Source organism: Bidens hawaiensis, unplaced genomic scaffold (genome assembly GCF_021521415.1).
Source record: "Bidens hawaiensis isolate Kalapana, Puna unplaced genomic scaffold, B.hawaiensis_p1.1 tig00015851_1, whole genome shotgun sequence".
Taxonomy (NCBI): domain Eukaryota; kingdom Viridiplantae; phylum Streptophyta; class Magnoliopsida; order Asterales; family Asteraceae; genus Bidens; species Bidens hawaiensis.
Window position 1 is genome coordinate 533350 of NW_027492415.1, and position 16454 is coordinate 549803.

The following is a 16454-nucleotide window of genomic DNA, read 5'->3' on the forward strand; positions in this document are numbered from 1 at the left end:
CGGGTTAGCCATTCACCTGATAATGGAAGGTAGTTGGGGCTTTCGTTGTGCATTTTAGATTATTTTCTCGCTGAAAATTATGTCGGCTATTTAAGTTTGTGAAACATGCTTGCATGTCTTGGTCCTATTATTCACTTGTGAATTGATAGAACAACCATTTATTTATAGATTTAAGTTAACTAGGGCGATTAAATTTATCTTTATTTTGTTTTTATGCTCCTCAATATTTTGAGTTTTTGAAGCAAATAGAGAAAATGATAGTACATTGATTGTTTTGACCCCAAATCCAGCAAGAAATAAGCTTAAAAGACTGAGTGCTTAATTGCATTGGTGCATTGGTAGGTCTTAAACAAACTGTTAGAGTAAAGTATGTGATATAAACATAAAGAAATGCAAAATTGAAAGTGGTGTTAGTCTCTAGCAAAAGTCTCGGTGAGGATGGCATAAATGTAATAACTTGTCATACTCAAGACTTATAATTGTCTGATCACCAAAAATAAAATAAAGCAAATAACAAGCTTTGAGGTTCTGGACATTGTGAGTCTTTATGCGGCTTAATCATCTGGGTATTCATATGCATGAATATTTTATTCGCTTTTAGAGCAAACCCAAAGTCATTAAACTTGATCACTGTTGTACCTCATACAAATCTAAATTACTGACTTGATCAAAATCCGCTGTTAGTCATACATTGTTCCTCCCTTGCGCGTGTCTCAATACCATTAAGAAACGGGCCCCAGAAGATACAATGTATGTAAGCCGACAGATGGACTCGTGCATATTCACTCATAGTAAAGGAAACTCAATGTATTGCTAAGAAATTTCTATAAAATTAAATTTTTGATAAACAATATAATGGTTTAAGTCAAGTTGGGGTGATATGGCAAAAATCAAATTAAGCTTGAACCGAGATTAGAGACTGATAATTTCTGATATTCTGTGCTTTAATTGAACCGTTAATCATATCACAAAAACGCTTGAAAGTTTGTTATTAGATTTAAGTGGACAACAATACCAATGACCGACTTAACGCCAGTCATAATATCGCTGAAATATAAAGTTGTGATGGAAAAGCAATTTGGTCAATATGATTCTCTGCTCAAACTCGACAAAAATCCAAAAAAAAATATGTACTGTTTTTGAAAAATCATACAAAAACACAAAAAGATTTTCTTGTTTTACATTTTATTTTTCGGATAATTTTATGGTAAATATTTAGTTTTATGTCGAAAATTTCAAAATACAAAAAGTGTTTACATTTTTCTTTTTACATATTATTTAAATATTTAATTATTTATGTTAATTAATGTACCAAAAGCAGCTCCTGTCTTGATACAACTTGAGATTATTGAAATCTTTTAAGTTATTGGTTTCAAAATGTGAAACGGTTTTAATATTAAGTTTAAATTATATAATATTTAATTGGTTTAATTCATTTAGTTATTTATTTAAACTTAAATAAAAGGTGATTCGTTAATTATGGATAACGAATTAAGGTGTTTCTTAACGAACTACATTCTAGTTCGTTCCCCTAATTCGCTTCCGTACTCTGTAACGAAACACACCCAATTCGTCATGCATATTTAACGAACTACCCACGAATTAAACTTAATTCGTTATGACACATGTTGAATGAATTTAACGAATCAAGTGATTCGTTAATTCAAAATTTAAACGAATCGTCTCAATTCGTTACCTTGGAAAGCGTGTCATATAGGGAAATGTGAAAGTGGTTCATCACATTATTCATCTTTCATCTTTCCCATATACAAAGTTACTCTGGCCGATTTTATTTCCAGAATTCTTGACCTTCGATTTTCTGTGTTTTGATTATATCATTGTGATTATAAGACTAATGGCTGAGAACATGGAACAAGATCCACCAGTTGCTGCTCAACAACAACAGCAACAACAGCAGAATCTGCCTCTACTTCCTTATGATACTTGGCATAATGTTTGTGCCTTTGTTGGTACAAACTTTGCAGATGAAAATCTCTTTAGAGTATTATTGGAGTTTCTCCGTCGTTCACGCATTCACTACTCTATCACTACTAATCCTGAAGTCCGTCTGAGTATCATTTGTCAATTCTGGAATACGGCGATATACATTGAGGTTGAGAACCACATTACAGCAACAATCAACCAAACACCTATCACCGTTAATATTGATGTGATTCGACGTGTACTTCAATTTGGAGATAACATCGACAATCCTTGTGAGTTTAACAAGGATTTGATCAAGGGCTTGTTTCTTCGTGTATTCTACGGACGTGATCTGGGTGATTCTATGTACAACAAGAATGGGTTATGTCCTACGTACAAGTATATTCTACATATATTCATCCATTGCTTGGGAGGTCATAGAGGAGGCTTTGATGAGTTTCGTGTCATGTTGCAGTCAGAGTTTATGGCACTTGTTCTCAACAAGCCGTTTAACTTCTCATAGATGACCTTCTATCATCTTAAGGAGCAGTGTCTGCAAGCAGTCCAGAAGAAGAAATTCCTGATGTATCCATGTTTTCTCCAGCTAATTACTCAAGATTTGATTCTAAATTTGGCCATCGATCAAACGCTGGTAAACAATGTGTTGGAATTAGATCACATGTCGGTAGATACGATTCGAAAAATGATGCTTTACAATAAGGAGACACCTAGGACCAAGCGTTTGATTGGTCATATTGTGAATCCTGATTATGTATGTCCTCCCGAGGATCGCTGGATCCAGGATGATTCGGACTCCGAGCGTGAGGGAGGAGAAGGTGGGAACGATGATGGTAATGATGGCAATGATGGTGGTAATGGTGGTGCTGGTGAAAGAAAGTTCATCAAAGCGTCGAGTGTCGGCTGGGGCTGGCATCTCGTTTGGAGTTCAACCTCTAAGGTCGTCCACTCCTCTACGCCCGGCGGTGCCGCTTACTACTAGCACCCCGGAGCTTACTCTAACGCCTACGCTTACGTCGGATCCACAGCTTGGTATGATTCCTCACTCTGTCTTATCTCCTATACCAAGGCCGACGACTGCTACTTCGGTGATTCCTCCTACACCAACGATGATTCCTCCACCAGATACTTCATTTTTGAGGCTCAGTCGACCGATGGATCCAGTTCAGCCAGTTCCTCCTTCTTTTACTACTTCATCGCACGATCAGCAGATGAGCATGGTATTGAGTCTCTTATATTTGTATGAAAATCAAATGTCTGCTGATCGTATAAATCAAGAACGTATGATGGAGAATCAGAAGAAGCTGCTCAGCTATGTTTCTTATTGTCAGAAAGAAACAAAGGCCCTTCGTGAGATTGTTGAGTCTTAGGGGGTGAAAATCAAGGAACAAGAGGAGCTTATTTTGCAACTTATATGCAAAGATGACGCGCTGAAAAAGCTTAAGAATGATAATGAGGATCCGGATGAGTCTGGTGCTGGTGACGAGACTAAACAAACTCAAGACCCAGCTTCTGGTGTGGGTACGAGTTCTGTTGATGATTCGGGCAAGCAGGTTATTGTTTATCATGATTATTCGGCTGCAAAACCAATTGAGATGATCGAGGCCGATACAGTTATTTTCGTTGATGAAAAGGGGATGGTTAGGAGCATTGTGAATGCTGACGAGATTGCCGTAGGGCTGTTTGTTGAGAAGTCGCTGACACGAGAGCAAATTTCTATCTTGCTTGGTCTGAATGAAGACGAATTGACCGTGTTAGAGGGAGAGGAGGACGTTGAGGTAATTAATGATGATGAGATTTTAAATGATCCTAATATTGAAATGTGTTCGGGTTTTATTTATGAGAATGAGGAGGTTGTGATTGAGGATGTGACTGCTGAGGAATACCCTGATCTGTTTCAACACACCAATGTTGATTAGGGTGCTCCTGTATTTAATGAAGAAACCGTCAAAGAAGCAGAAGATCATCTTGAAAGGACGTCCAAAGGAAAGAAGGTCGTTGATACAAGATTTTACTCGCTTGAGAACCCAACCGATGATGACATTCTTAGATGGTTTAGACACAAGAAAGCAAGTAAGATCATCGAGGCATTTCGGTATGTGGATAATGAACATAAAGAAGAAGCTGTTGTACATGCCAAAGCCAACCAGAAGACTACTTTCAAGGCAGTGTCGAATGTGCAAGGTGATATTATTTCCTGGCTTTATGATTCTGAACTTAAGGTATGTATTCTTAAATGGGAGAAGGGCGTCCAGTACTACGAAAGGATGTCTGATCTTCTCTCATTACCGAGATGGTATGTGCGCACTTTGGCATATCGTCCATTTATTAATCGTGGCGAGGACTACCATGCCAAATGATTTCACCAACACTTGGTGTTTGAGGTGAACCATGGTTTTAAGTTTTTTAAACCACAAATTCCTATCCGCAAGCGTATTGATGAAATCGATCCAAAAACAGGATGGAAGAAGTTGGTTCTTAAGGTAAAGCCACCGAAGACGACGAAGCGTGTGCCAGTGAAGACGATGAACCAACACATGCATTTATCCTTCAACCGCTGGTATTATGACAATCGTACTAGCAAGGCCATCATTGTCCTTGGTAAAGGATTGAAGACTGAGCTGATCAAGATCATCAATCCGATGTGGCTAATTAACTTAACTGAGACTGACAACGATGTGCTACACAAGAATAAGATATTGATCGAGCGCAATGAAGAATATGATCTGGCTATGAAATTCCAACGCATTGTGGGTGTATGTCATGAGAACGGGATTCATAGTTGCAGAGACTGGCGGTCCAAGCGCTTCAAGTAAAGTAAATACAAAGACAAAGAGCTCAAGACGAGGGGGTATCTGTTAGTACATGGTTTTGCGTCTCGAGTCTTTGTATTTATTGTTAAAGTATTTGTTGTTTGGTTTATGTAATAAACAATTATTTTATCCTTGTAGTTCGTTAAAGTATTATCTAGTTCGCTAAGGATGTTTAGCGAACTAGATCTAAGTTAATATCCCTCCTGATTCGTTAAGGATGTTTAACGAATCAGGGGGTGATTCGTTAAGGTATTTGCTTTCTGATGTATGTAATGAAGTGGACTCTAGTTCGTTATTGAATGTTAACGAACTAGGTCCATCTTCTATATATAGTGACCTTTGTCACTGTTAATTTAAGTTTTGGGATTAACGTAACGAAACTCTGTCCAAATTCTCTCAAGCTTCATTCTAATTATTCAATCTAATATTATACATACACACACTATCAACTAATACTAATATATATACAATCAATACATATAATAAATAGCAACAATGAACTAGATCTGAGATCTCACAGGCTTTAACATTAATCATACAACATACAACACATTCATAACTACATACTTTCATACATACTTCATACTTTCATACTTACTTGCCTTCATACTTTCTTTCTTTCATATTCATACCTTAAGTTTTAAAGAGCATTACGCCCTATAACCTTCGCATATATTATTAGGGTATGCAACCCTTTAACCTTCGCATATATTATTAGGGTATGCAACCCTTTATCACTCGCATATATTATTAGGGTATGCAACCCTTTATCCTTTGCATATATTAGTAAGGTATGCAACCCTTTAACCTTCGCATATATTAGTAGGGTATGCAACCCTTTAACCTTTCTTTACCTTTCATTATCATCTCCATTATCACATTCATACATATCTTACAGAATATCATACATATCATAGTCATACATACTTTCTTATTCACATACTCATATCATACATACTCCACTATACTTTCCTTAACAATATGTGCAATACCCGAAGGTCGTTCACGTACTGTCAAGCATGCATTCATAATTTAAACATAACTATCACATTCATCATTAAGACATACACTAACCATTTAAGGTAAGTGTATTAATATTCACATTGAGTATGCACACAGCCCCGAAAACATAACAAGGAAATTGGGCTAGAATGTAACATCTCGTTTTCTAGTTTCGATTAATAAATGAAAGTATGAATTATTATGAGTCAGGCTAGTGTTAGGTTAAATGGATATGGGTTATGGACTTGGGTTATGAAGGAAAGAGGAAAAGACCATGGGCTTAAGCCCATGATCCATAATTATATAAGCATTAATTACCAAGAAATTCTCATTTACACATATTCCATACACCTCCCAAAACACACAATTAAGCTCTCTCTAGTTTCTCTCTCTCTAGCCGAAATCACCAAGGAAAACCGATCTCGATCCAAGGTAATGATAGTATGATGTTGTATGAACTCTAACTCGAACCTAAGATGAGCTTAGGGGTTGCCCTAGCTCAGATCTGGATCGAACGGGTGAAAACGGTGGAAAATGGGGTAAACCACGTTTTTCCGGCCACCTCCCGGTTTTCCGACACGGCGGCGCCGGAAAGACAGCGCGGGTATTTAAGGATGTCAGAGAATGTTTCTGACATTCTCTGATAAAACCTAACCCTAATTCGTTATGGGAGAATAACAAATGAGCTTCAATTCGTTATGTGGTTCATTACGGAAGACCCCTCATTCGTTAGGCTAGTTCGTTAAGGAAGAATAACGAACTAGTGGAGCAATTCGCTATGATTTTCAGTTCGCTATGAAAGACCACTTCGCTATAAAGTTCAATTCGTTAAGATGGTCCATAAGTGGTGATTAGTTATGATATAACGAATCAGAACTCCATTCGTTATAGAATTCTGATTCGTTAAAGAACTGAATAACGGATCAGATAACTGGGGCTGCTCGACCCCAGCCAGGGGCTTTGCCCCTTGGACCCCGCTAGGGGCTGCCGCCCCTAGACCTCTCTTCCAGGGGCGCTGCCCCCAGACCCCCGTTCGTTGAGCGATGTGAGTAGTGATAGTTAATTGATACGTGTAATTATTATACAGTTAGTCGAGCACAGCTAAGGAAAGGAATAACAATTAACGGCGAACATAATCGAGTTCAGGTGAGTTTATAGCCCCACTTCCTTGTTATGTTTTCGAGGCTGTGTGCATACTCAATGTGATAGTTAATACACTTACCTTAGGTGGTAAGTGTATGCCTTGTATGATTTATGTATGATGATTTCTTGACGGTGCGTGAACGATCTTCGGATATTGCATGTGCTGTCAAGTGGTAGTTAAAGGTATGATTGATGTGTATGAATATATATGATGTGTGAATTATGTATGTATGATATGTTTATGGTACGTGAACGCTCTTCTGAGATTGCACGTATTGTCAAGGAAAGTATGTAAGAACAAGTATGGTACAGTTGCATGAAATGAAGGGACCAGAACCTAATAATATCTGTGAGGATAGGGACCAGACCCTAATAATATCTGTGAGGATAGGGACCAGGCCCTTATAATATCAGTGATGGTAGGGACCAGACCCTAATAATATCTGTGATGTTGGGGACCAGACCCTTATAATATCTGTGAGGTTATAGGGCGGAAGGCTCTTTAAGTAGTATGGATAGTTATGTATGTAAAGCAAGGTATGAATAACATACACACCTCCGGGCTCGTGTGCAAGTATGAGAATAGATTGTATGTTGTATGATTAACTAGAACTCACTCAGTGTAGCTGACTTTTAGTATGCACGTAGGTGAGTAGAATGAGGAAGATCGCTTGAGGGGAGGCACATGGCATGGACTTGAAGAAGCTGGCATCTCAAGGAAATGATATGTTATTTCAAAGACAATGTTTTATGTTAAATGATTTGGAATGCTCGTTAAGACAAGAAATATGGTTATGTACTGAAATGGTTTGAATGTTTTTAATATTCCGTGAATTTTTTTAATTAACTCTGATATTTAGAACTGCGTTTATGAGTAAATCCAACGTCCAATGTAGGGCACCGGAAACGGGGCCTTACAAGTTGGTATCAGAGCAAAGTTCGAGAGATTTAAGCATCCTACGTGCTTAGACTCGAATAGAGGATGGGATTAAAGTAAGAAAAAAAAGAAGATGCCAGTACGAGAATGTCATGTGTCACTCAAGCAAGCTAAGTAAAGGTAAAGTATGTGATTAAATTCACATGTAATGTAGAATGATGAATGAATGTTTGCGTAATAGCTAAATAAAGATTGTATGAATGCTAGCTTAGTTGCTAGGGATAGGGGTATGTGATGATATGAACTGTTTGATTGTCTAACTGCTAGAATAGAATTAGCAAAAATAGACTCATAAGAGGAAGTGTATAGGACACGGAAAGTAACGTGAGCAGCTAATCACAGCTGGCCACTGTTATTACCTATTAGCCTTAATATCCTTGTACCAAATGGTTCCTTACGTGATGTGTGGGTTCCCTGGATGGATCGCATGAGATATCTCGATCTACTCAGGTGCGGAATCCCTGCGTAGATCGTTACGAGTATAGAACATGAATCACACGAACACACGAAACGAACACACATTATATAATAACTCAAACACGTAATACGATATCACTATTACAGACACACGTTACAGCTCTCGTAACAACTCGAACAAACTAACACGAACAACTGATTCAACCAAACAGCCGTAACCTAGGACTATTTATACACGACAACTTCGCCTGGCATGTTCAGGCGAAGTTGTCCATAACTTCGCTTGACTAACAAGTTCGCCTAGGCGAACTTGTTAACAACTTCGCTTAAGACATATATAAAACATAATTAACATTACAGACTCGATTACAGACACTAGACTATGAACTACTGACATTATGCACCAACAGACTCCCCCTTGGCAGTAGCTTCATGTCTTGATCTTCAAGCACGTGTCTTGTAACCTTCAATCTCTTTGTCTTCATGCATGTACTCCTTCTCTCACACATACCGTGACTACTCGCTGATATTTCCTCGCTTCGTCTTTCCAAGCAGGAATATAAAATATCTTCTTTTCATTTAACACCTGCAGATCAGCTTTCGATAAATTAACAAGATGCATCGGATCATACACTCTTAGCACTTCTTGTTCGTCTTCGTCTTCCATCACGGCTTCAGCAGTCTGGCAATCAACATACCACCATTTAAGGTTCTTCAACACATCCTTGGGCATTGTCTTCATCGGCACATCTTTAAGACACCGAATCGGTTTGTACTTCATTACCATCCAAGGCTTGCCATCTGCTCTCATTCCCCTTTCTTTATCTTCCACTAGCTTTCCCTTCTGTGGCTTTAATAACTCAAACTTCTTTTCTTTAACACTTTCTTTCCACACGATCTTCCCAATAACTCTGGCCATGTTGTCGTCACTTCTATTAATCAACCCCAATCTAGCCAAATCCTTCACCTCACATTCAGGCAATGTATTGAGAGATCTCAACGTCCTCTTAAAGTATTGGATCCCATCATATCTTTTCACCACGAACACTTTTAACTGTTCATCATATAGCCAACAGATAATTCCTTTCTTTGATTCAGCATAGCCTTTGATATTATAACTTTTCTTGAACATGGTTGGAACAACAGGCTTCTTAGTTTTGATAAACCAATGAGCATAGCCTTCCTTCCATCTAGGCTGCTCCTCCCATTCTGTATCATCACCTGCTGTGTCTTGACATACATCTGACTTTTCAACTTCAGGGATCTCGTGTTCAACATTCTCCTCAACTATTTCACCCTCTTCAACATCATCTTCAATCACTATTTCAGCACCAATCTTTTCAATCTCCTCAATTGGTAGAACATCATCTTCACACATAAACTCATCATCCAACATATCATCATCTAATTCCTTCAAGGCATCGATCACATCATCTCCCATCTCCTCGTCATCAACCATCACCACCTCATCACCACCAGAACCGCCAGCTGCGCTTGCAGACTCCCCCTGAGCTGTGGAAGTCCCAAGAGCTTGAGTAGTTCTTGGCAACTCACCACCTGCACCTTTCGATGCATTGGGATCATCGTCTCTGTCAGTCCGCTTCTTTGTCCTGAGCTCGTCGCCTTTACAGCTCATCTCCCCCTGAGATGCCAAAAACTCCTTCATAGCATCTATAATTTTCCCATGTTCAACCAGGAGGGACGACTGTAGTTGATTTTCTGTTACTAGGCGCTGAATAGCCTGGGTCTGGATAAGATTCACCCTTGACTGCTCTGCCACGACCCGTTTCAGTGCGGCTATTCTTTCCGAGTCTGATAGGGTTGCATCGAAATCGAACCTCATATGCGATAAATCGTGAGTGTACTGAGGAGGGATTTCTGATGAAACCGGGACATCAGAAGCAGCTGTGGACGTAACCGCAGGTGGTATCGTGACCGACAACCCTGCAGTTGCAACGACTGTCGACTCAACAAATTGTGCAACAAGCTCCGATGGAGTAAGCGTTGGAGGCGGCAACGATACGATATCTGGAGTCGTCAGCTGGAGTGTGATAGACGGGAGGCCAACAGATGATGTTGTAGCCACCACGGGTACATCGGTGGCGCTTAAACTTGTGACCTGTAGTGATGTAGGAACAATCGACATACCTGACAGTGCGGGCGGAGCGAAACGTACAACTCTTGAAGTCTCTCCAGCTCCCATACCTGCACCTGTCCTTTCCCGTCTTGAACGTCTAATCAACTTGTGAATATCCTCTTCTTCTTCTGACTCACTATCATCATCTGTCCTCTTTCTCTTCCCAAACGTCCTCTCTTGAGTCACCAACATCCTTCTCGCCTCATCCATAACATCATCAAGATCTGAGTCAGCCACCGTCGTAGCTGCTCTAGTAGCACGCACAGTCGAGACACGGTCAACTGGGATCTGAACGTTCTCCTCTGGATCCACCCGATACATATTGAAGAATCCTTGACCTCCGAATTCTGCATCAAGGTCCACTTCCTCCTCCGGTGACACAACAGGAGCAGCACGTATAGCTTGAGATGCTCCTGCCTGATGTGGTGCCGGGTCTCGGAACTCATCCCCACGAGCTGGCACATACCCCGGGTTTATTAAGTACCCAAAAAGTGGAGTATGCCTTGGACGCAGTTCAGGCTTGCTCCTCGCGCTGGATGTTCGGCATTGAGCGAAGATACGTTTGCTCACACTCTCCACGTATCTTATTGGACGTCGTTGAGGCAACGTGGGAGCAACATGATTCAAGATCATCTAAATGAATCTTGGATACATGATGAACCTTTCACGAGCCATCGCTCTCCTCTGTCTATCGATCTCATAAAAGACCATCTGACTAAAGCTATAACGTTTGTTATAAGTCAGAGCAGTCATTGCTGACTGCATGGTCGCACCCATACCATCAGTGCCCGCCTTCCTCCCAGACATGCAGACAATCATTACGTGCATGAGGAAGCGCTACTGATCAAGTAGGAAACCCTTCCTCCGTCGTGTATCGCCCAATGGACCAGAATAGCCCATTCGTAGAAATGCTCCATCGCGGAACGGAGCAACAAACTCTGTAAGGTCATCCCTAGTCTCCTCTCCAAAACGTAAAGACACCCGAATTTGTTCAGACGAGAACTGAACTTCTTGATTGTTGACGGTTGCTCGCATAACCGGGGGCTCAACGCGGCAATCGTATTCCACCGTCTGCCAAAAATCCTCAATATTGGGTAAGGATATCGGCAGAGTAGTTGTGATCGCGTGGAATATCCGCGAGCGAAGGAGGAATGTAATAATCTCGCGGTAATCCTCCACACCACTCGCATCTGGGTCTAAGGTAATGTACATGTTGTGCCCAGGGAAGAATTGTCTCTGGTTATCTCCCCCGTCATCGCCACCAGCACCTCCAGCACCAGCAACAGCAGCCATATCTGCAACAAACGAACCAAGTTAGATAAACGTTAAGGCATAAAACAAGTTCGCTTGTTACCATGAGCGAAGTTGTGATAAAATCTGTATAGGCGAAGTTAAAGGTGGGGCGAAGTTGGGAACAACTTCGCTTCATCTTTAAGTTCGTTTAATAACTAATAAGTAAAAAGGTCCAGGCGAAGTTAATGATAACTTCGCCTCACCACAACATCGCCTCAGGCGAAGTTAAGCCTCAGGCGAAGTTACGGATAACTTCGCCCAAACCCTAAGTTCGCCTGAATCTGAATCGGCGACAGTAAGGTCGTTTCAAACTTTCGAAAACTTGATGTTTCTGGTTAATGTGAAGATTTAGGACTCTTAAACACAAGATTTTAAGGATAACTAGACGACCAGGTTGTACATGACCACGTGAAGACAAGTTTTGAAATCGGGTTTAAGGATCGATCGTCCGAGGTCATTAACCGGTTGTCGAAACAACCTAGGATTAACAACATGAACATCGATTATCAGATATAAGAACCCAAACACACCTTGAATACTGATTGAAATCGAAGAAAGATAACAAAGATGAATCGACAGGTAAGATCGCTAAGTTCGCTGGTAAATCGGAGAGTATAAGTTCGCTGATATTTGAGAATAATGAACGAATGACCTTTGAAAATCCTTATATATGGGCGCTGTTATACAGGCGAAGTTACGGTTAACTTCGCCTAGGCGAAGTTATTCACAAGTTCGCCTGTTTAACAACTTCGCCTATATTTACAAAATCAAACCTTATAATTTGAACATTTTTCAATTAACTTTTAAAACTTCCCTTTGAGAATTAAATGACACGATCAAGTCCAAGTAACCAGATATAAAAGCATACAACTACATAAAAAGAAAACTTTTAACAATTAACGTTTAAGGGATCAAATTTCAGTCTTTACAAGGGACTACTACGTTTTAGAAAAGATCCGAACAGGAATCATACTAATTACGTGACTGTCACATAGATCCGTGTTTAGCTGTATTATGACATAAAGAAACAGGGTGTAGGCAGGTAAATAACTTAAAATGGTTTTCATCATTTCTGTGATACGAGTTAGGTTCAATTATGCCTCAAAATTTAAGTGGGCAACAACTCAGAGATTATGATGCCTCCTATCTATTCTCAAAGCGTATTTGGCTTTTCCCAAGTCACCCCGAATTGACTTCGACCCATATTGTCTGATTAAGTTTGTAAGTACTCTTCATCTGCTTCCCGTTCTCTTTCTTACTCCATGATTGAGAAGTCTTGACATTGTCAGCTCTAGAATGTTTCAATAACTTATAAGTTTTTTTTTTTTTTTTTTTTTTTTTTTTTTTTTTACGATAAACATATACATAGACTTCAGAGTAGTAAACAACTGCAAGTCCCGAATCTGGATCACTGCAGTTTCTTCACACACTATCTTTACGAGAATCAGAACATTTATGGGCTCGTGTATGACTGGGTAATCGCTTTTCTGCCTATCATTCGGAAAGATATATATGAAGACATGCAAAACTCTTAAGGAGTTTCCACGTAAAATCGAGATTTAGTTTGTATCACATCTACTTTTACGCACCATAAAAAGCTACCATGACATACAATGACTGTTCTAAAGCCTTTTAAGCCTAATAACTTCACTAGTTAAGCACACAAAAGCAGTATATCTATCATTTTCCAAGGTTGGATCAATTTTCTGTTAAACATAGTAAAGTAACTTCTTACGAAGTAGTAGACTTGAAAAATAATTTCATTTCCCAAAAAGAAAAATTTTAACATCAATCGCCCCAACCAAAACAAAGTCTTCAGGTAAACGGCTATCCCGAAGATCCAATGGATCAGCTGGACCGACCACATACTAGTATGTGTCCTTCTAACTAAGTATGATCGACTAATTTTAAGCGAAAGAATGAAAACACATCATAAACCGCCCCGGTCACTTTCAGTCATCTGGTTAATGGCTATCCGCATATTCTACAAGTAGAAATGAGGACCAAACATATCCTAAGACATGTCCTTCAAACTGAGGCAACCGACATAATTCTAAGCGATAGTGACGTTTTTTTTTTTTTTTTTTAAACGAACATAAAAAGCATGGTTACTCGGGATTGATCATCCCATTCAGCTCAATAAGGTTTTGAAATCTTGTTTTGTCTAACGCTTTAGTATATAAATCAGCGAAATTATCAAGCGTATCCACCTTTTCAAGCACAATCAGTTTCTTCTCAGCACAATCCCGTATAAAATGATGACGTATGTCAATATGTTTAGTTTTACTGTGCTTCACGGGATTGTTAGTTACTGAGATAGCAGCTGTGTTATCAATGCAAATAGGAGTAAGTAAGAAATTCAGACCATAGTCGCGCAACTGTTGTTGAATCCAAAGAACCTGGGAGCAGCAGTTGGATGCTGCCATGTATTCTGCTTCACAGGTTGAAATTGCGACTGAAGTCTGCTTCTTGCATTGCCACGACACCAATCTGCCACCAAGAAACTGACATCCACCAGTTGTTGACTTCCGACTCTGATTGCACCCTCCATAATCAGAATCTGTGTAAGCGACCAACTCCAAGTCTCCTCCTTTTGCGTACCACAACCCCAGCTTCGGTTTGCCTTTGAGATACCGCAAGATCCTCTTCACACCCTTCATGTGAGATTCCTTTGGGTTTGCCTGAAAACGAGCACAAAGACAAACTGCAAACATAATATCACATGTAGGTCCCCCCGGGGCGTCGCCGATCGATACGAGATCCGCACGAGGTCTAGGAGTGCGGAATCCTCCTAGACTCGTTTATTGGTGTAAAGATGAAGAACACAAACACGTACACGAACAAATACACGAACAAATACAAGAACGAGATAATCAAATCTGCAGATTCTTATATAATAATCAAAACACGTTACATACCGTAACCAAACAGAAAACACGACTGACCCAAAGTGAGCTCTACCTCGGGTCGTCTCACACGACTCTCCTTGTCTCTTACTCTCTCTAAACAAACAAACTACTCAAAACACACACTAAATTCTGGATTCTTAAAACTAAACAAGACACGCATATATATATAAACTTCAGTAGGCGTCAGTAGGCGAAGTTGTTCATAACTTCGCCTATGGCGAAGTTGTGATAACTTCGCCTAAGGTGAAGTTGTCCTAACTTCGCCGTTGGCGAAGTTGTTCTAACTTCACCTATGGCGTCTCCGCTGGTCTGAATTGCATAGCGACGGTCACAAAATGCACCAACAGTCTCCCCTTTGACCGTTGCTCTCAATTCTAACAAACACGAAAGATCATCTGTTACAAAACATGCACCAACAGACTCCCTCTTAACTGATGATCTTCTGTTTGCTCTTCAACCAGCCGTGTCTGAATCTGTCTTGTAGCTTCACAAATCTACCAATCACCCAGCGTCTTCCATATCAGATCTCCCCTTCAGTGTAAGCTTCTCCGACTATAACGATTGAGGTCTTTGAAATGCATGCATCCTCGTGCCAATAGATCATCTCAACCAATCACGTGAGTCCATCTGACTTCACCAACACGTGAAGTTGGGCTTCCTCCACAACTTCACCAACTCGTCGGCATACGATAAGGTTTAATCTTCAACTACTCAACATCAAGTGATCAATTTCATCACAAAACCACCTTGACAGAATCTAACACATGACCATTAATTAATCCGAAGCATCTTCAATCACCAGGGATAAAGATCAAGAACATAAACACTTTAGTTCCTGATTAAATCCAACTTGTTCCAGAATTTTCACTCTAATAAATAAGCATCACGTTCAGGATCCAATTCTCGAACGCCTTGAAAATAACATAAATAATATGCTCTGACCGCAATCCAGTAATGACAAAAACCTTCAGTTCAATTTGACTTTCTTCAGTTGGTCAACCTCGAACAACAACAATTTCATTGCCCACAAACACCCAAATATGTGTCAATATCCAGTTTCAATCAATATCCCATTCACAAACTCAACTCCATATCCAAAGTTGACACGTATTTGTTCACACGTAAGACCCAGAGATAACAAGTTTCACTCGTTGACGGAACAACATCTTCGGTCTCACAATAATCGTGTACACCTGGCCATACAGACGAAAACTCCAAAATACTCTTTTTTTTTCTCTCGTTAACTTCGCCTAAAGTTAACTTCGCCTGTCCATAACTTCGCATGGCTATAACTTCGCCTGGCTAAAACTTCGCCTGTCAATAACTTCGCTTGTCCATAACATCGCCTGACTGATAAGCGAACTTGAGAAGGTAGGCGAAGTTGTGGATAACTTCGCTTAACCTTATATCTTCGCTGAAACCCTACTAACAGTGACGGCAACTTCGCCTGATGAACAATAACTTCGCCTGCGGCGCTGTTCGGCCAGAAACGCACAGAAACGTGCCAGAAACACCAAAACGCAGATCTCGAACCATAGCATAAGAGCCTAAGGCTCTGATACCAATTGTGGGTTCCCTGGATGGATCGCACGAGATATCTCGATCTACTCAGGTGCGGAATCCCTGCGTAGATCGTTACGAGTATAGAACACGAATCACACGAAACGAACACACGTTATATAATAACTCAAACACGTGATACGATATCACTATTACAGACACACGTTACAGCTCTCGTAACAACTCGAACAAACTAACACGAACAACTGATTCAACCAAACAGCCGTAACCTAGGACTATTTATACACGACAACTTCGCCTGGCATGTTCAGGCGAAGTTGTCCATAACTTCGCTTGACTAA